We start from the raw sequence: 5,019 nt of genomic DNA, 5'->3' as shown, positions 1-5,019 counted from the left end.
GTGTGCAGCGGTGTCACAGCAGCCTGAGGCACCTGGGAGCCCCCAGTGCCAGCAGGGACTGGAGATGGCAGCCCTGGGCTCCTGGAGGCTGTGCAGGGAACGGAGCTGGGCACTCCCTGTCCATGGGGAGCTTCCAGATGGAAAAGGCTGCTGTGCCCAGGCAGCTCCAAGGGCACAGAAAGGAGGCTCTGGAGCGCTGGATCTGTGCCAGTGCCACAGTCCTGGGCAGCAGCCAGCGAGCCCTGGGGAAACAGAGGGCACAGCAAGAGGGACAGAACCAGGCAAGGGCAGAGACTGGAGAGAGCCAGGCCCGGGAGCAGGAGCAGCTGCTCCATTGCACTCTTGGAGAAAGCTCTTGGCTGGTTCAAAGCGCTGAAAGGCGTGAAGGGCAGAGAGGAGGCCCCACCAAACAATGCTCCTGTTTGCACAGCCTCCCCTCTCCGTGTCCCAGAAGGAATTGCATGGACTGTGTTCTTCTCTCTGATTCGTCTCGTTCAGCAGGAGCAGGTCAGCACCAGGAGCTGAAGGAGCTGAAGCCTCAGGCCACAGGAGCTGGGCAAGAGGGAACTTTTGGAGCAAAGTAATGCTGCTAAAATAGCCCCAGCTGAATGCAGTGGATAGAATCATGGAATCACAGAATCGTTTCTGTTGGAAAAGCCCTCTGAGCTCAGCCAGTGCAGCCGCTCACCCAGCAGTGCCAAGCCCAGCACTAAACCACGTCCCTGAAGTGCCAAGGCCTGGACACCAGCCCTGAGTGAGGCCTGAACAGCATGCCCTGAGCCATAGGTGGCCTCTGGATGAACCTTCCAAGCAAAGGTTGTCTTTGTATCTGCTCCCTGATGAAATATGCATGGTCATTAGCACATAGATAGATGTAGCCACTCATTAGTGAGACATGGATTGACCTTTGTGTATTTAGAAGCCAGACAAGGCCATGAAATCTGACATCTGGCCTTGTTTGGGGCTGTATGGTCAAAGTCAGCTCCCTTGGTTCCTCCTTGAGCCCTGGCCAGGCTTTGGGAGGGACCCAAGAGGAGGATGAAACCAGATGTTGCCACACTAGCAGTGCTGTCAGTTTGTTCCTTCAGCACTGTCAGAGCTGGGCCCTCTCCCAGCGGGGTTGGAGCCTCACCTGGGGCTGGAGGCACCTGCAGGAATTCCCAGTGCCCAGGAGTGGCTCTGCAGCCCTTGGCTGTGACAGCTTCCCCAGCTGCTGTGTGGGTCTGGGGGATGGTAAAGCCTGAGGGTAAATGCTGCTGGATCTTTGTTAATCTCTGCAGGCAGTCTTTGTTGGGGATGGTTGGGTGCATTGCTGAGCTGCTCCTTTTGTGATTCTTTGCTGCTCTGAACTGCAGGAAATGACACTGATTCCTTCAGTTGGAGTCTGTGCCTTTGGTGCTGCCCCTGCCCACTGGTAAAACAAAACTGGCACAGTCTGGCCAGATCCCAACAAAATGTCACTTGTTCAGTGTAAATGTGAGGAATCAGTGCCATCAGAAATTCCCAGCTGGGAAGCCCTTCCCTGGAGTTCCCTTGCTCTGGAGTGGGCTGAGGTCGGAGCCCCGTGGGAGCAGTGGGGCAGTCGGGTAAAAGAAGCTGCACCCCTGGATCTCTTCAAATGCATCCAAAAATTGTATATGGAAAAGGAAAAGACCTTGTGGATTTGGGCAGACAAAGATGAATTTGTTGAGAGTACATAGGAAACAGCACCTTCAGAAGGAACAATGATTGTTGGAATGCTCCCACAAGGAGCAACAGAAGAAGGTTTTCAGCTTGAGCTCAGATGCCCTTGTGCAAGTGAAATATCAATATAACAAATAACTATATACATATTTATAGTATAATAAGACCTTCATGTTTATATTTATAGCTTTTAATGTATATATGTCTATATCTACATGTCTATATATGTATTTATATATAAATATGTACATATAATAATAATGTGAAATAGTGCTGACAATACTAATTTGGTATCTTTGGCTGCTCAGGGATGTAACACGAAATACCCTACAGAACAGGATTGGCCAGGACCCTAATGTCAGTGGTCAACTTTGTGAGATTGTATACAATGAAAAAAGGAGGAAGGGAGGAAATTGGCTATTTTTACAGGGTGTGCTGATACTGTGATGCAGAGTGCTTTGTCTGTTCCTGTGAAAAATACTGTGATTTTGTCTGCAGGGTTTTTCATGTACCAGAGTATGCACAAGCTGCAGGATTGGTTGAAAGGGTGAAGGGGTTCTTAAAAGAGCAGTTGGAAAGATGAGGAGAAGGGAACCGTTGCCCATGGAGAACCCATCTCCCAGATGTGCTCCATGCCCTTCACAATGGCCCACTGGGGAAATGAAACCCCCTGGCTATGCACAGCTGCCCCCAATTTGCAAATCCAACCATGGGCAGTGAGACTTGGGCTGCCTGGGAAATTGTTCTGGCTGTGATGGCCCCTGGCAGGGCCAGCCCAGAGGCTGCAGGGCTGGGCCTTCATGCATTGGAATTCATTAGGATGAATTCAAAGCAAATGAGAGCTGTCAATACTGAAACAGGAATTCAGATTCCTCCAGGACACTTTGCTTTGGTAACTGCTCCCTTGGAGCTTGGCCTTGCAAAGTGTTCCTGTCATGGCAGGAGGAACTGATGCAGAATATCCAGGAGAAATTACAGTAATTCTGTTAAACAATAGTGACCAGGATTGGATTTTTCAACCCCATGACAGGGTAGCACAATTATTGATCTTGCAATTTTAAGAATGATTGTGAAAAAAGGAGATCCAGCTCCAATCACCACCGTTTGTGGAGATAAAGGGTTTGGATCCAGCAGCCCTAATAATGGAGCCAGAGTGTGGGTCCAGAGGCCAAATGGCCCTCCTGAGGCAGTTGAAGGAGCAGCTCCTAGGAAAGACAACTCTGAGTCCTGAACCCTGGGCAGGAACAATGGGAATGTGTCCCTGCAGCCAAGGATTCTGTGTGAGAACAAGGAGATCTGACAGGATATTGTTTTACACATCCTGCCAAACCAGATCTTCTCTGTTTGCCCCAAGGGCCCCTGTGGAAAATGCTCTGATCCACGGGGCTCCCTGTGAAGACTGCTGTGACACTGAGGGACTTGCACAGGAATTCCATCCAGGAGCCTGGGTGCCCCTCAGGGACTGGGACCCAGCCCCTTCCAGCCAGAGGGGAAAGGGCCCCCCAAGCCTTGTTAGCCACAGACAGCATGGGAAAGCTGAACAGCAAAGGGTCTGGGGGCATTATTCTGGAATTAAAAAGGTGCCAGCTCCATGGGCAACAGAATTCTTGTTCCTAACTTGAATGAGATTGAGAAAAAAGAATGAAGAATGGTGTCACTAAAGTACTACTGATGTCTGTAAGGTGTACCTTGATAGTCAGCCAGAATCTTTGTCTGCCACAAACACCTCTAGTGTTTCACCAAGAGGTCAGTCATCAAAATGTAATGATGACTTATGATGGATTGCTGAGCTTCTTTTGTAATTCTTTGCTAATGATGATGTGCTTTGTTGAGCTTATCCTTTTGTAAATCTTTGCATCTGTGCATGATATAAATGACACAATTCCTTCAGTTGGTGTCTGTGTCTTTGGTAGTGACACTGCCCACTGGTGAAACAGGGCCCCCTCTTGCCTAAGTGTTCCCTGGGAAGGCAAAAGCCCTCCCTCCAAAATTCCCCCCTTCCTCCCTGTTCCCCCCTTTACACCCTGAGCATGATGTGCTCTGGTCTGGGCTATGCCCGGGTCAGTTGGGGTCCCCTGTCCTGGCTGTGTCCCCTGCCCAGCTCCCCTGCAGCCCCAGCCCCTCCCCAGCGTGGCTGGACGAGGGGCAGGACAGGCCTTGGCTGTGCTGCAGCTCAGCAAGAACAAAACCATCTCTGCGTGCTCAGCCCTGTGCTCAGCACCCGGCCCAGCAGTGTCTCAGTGCCAGGGGCTGTGCCCTCAGTCCCTGCCAGGGGTTTCCATGGCAACTGCCAGGCCAGGTGACCCAGGTGTCCCCCCAGTGCCGGTTGCCATGGAAACAGTGCTCAGCCCCGCCCCTTTCTGTCTGGCTGACCTGGCCTTTGGCCCTGGCAGTGCCTTTGGCTGCTGGTTCCTGGTGCCTGAGCGGCCAGCGCGGCACAGGGCAGGTGGCCATGGCACAGCCCCCAGCAAGGGATCCCCTCTGGCTCTGGGCACTGACACCAGCCCTGAGCAAGGGCCCAGGGCAGCTTTCCATGGCCACCAACCATCACAACAGCTCCAGGCATTGGTTGTCATGGCACCAAACCAAGGAACGGGTCCCCATGGCCGTTGCCATGGCACCTGGTGGCACCAACGAGTGTGACTGCAATTGTACCTGGAACAGCCCTGGCACCGCTTTGTCCTGAGGGTTGCAATGGCAGCTGAGGGCAGCAACAGCTGGTGCTCTGCAAGGGCCCTGGGGCAGACAGGAAGGAGCAGCAGAGCAGGGGCTGATCCATCCCCAGTGGGCTGGACTGCCCAGGGCAGCGTCCCAGAGCGTCCTGATGGAGCTGCCAACAACATCCCCCCTCTGCAGCCCTGGCCTCTCCCCCAGCTCACACAGGTGCCCCATCCTTGCAGGCACAGACACGGCAGCACTGGCTCAGCAGCCCCTCTTTGCATTGCACACAGCAGGGGGAGCACCCCCATGCTGTTGCAGTGGGGATGTGAACCTGAGGGAGCACAAATGCCATCAGCCCCTGGGGCCAGCAAGGGCTAGGGGACACCAGGGAAACCACTCAGCTTTGTCCTGGCCTCTGCAGTCAGCCAGAAATTTGTTCCCATCAGCTAGGAGTTTCCTATCTTACTGCAGACTCTGTTGGTCAGAGCCAGGGCTGCCTGGCAGCCACCCCCAAACTGCCCTGAGCATTTCCTTGGCTTTACCTTTGCTTTCTTTACTCTTCCTGCAACAAATTTCTTCCTATTGCCCACCCCTCTTCCCTCCCCTGCAAACAGCCCATCCCTGTTTGCCCTTTCCTCTCTGGCTCCACTCCCCATTGCTGTTCCCGACTTGGCC

Source organism: Melozone crissalis, unplaced genomic scaffold (genome assembly GCF_028551555.1).
Source record: "Melozone crissalis strain CALT ecotype California unplaced genomic scaffold, PUWL_Pcris_2 ptg000192l_1, whole genome shotgun sequence".
Classification (NCBI taxonomy): Eukaryota; Metazoa; Chordata; class Aves; order Passeriformes; family Passerellidae; genus Melozone; species Melozone crissalis.
Note: the sequence above shows the minus strand (reverse complement) of the source record.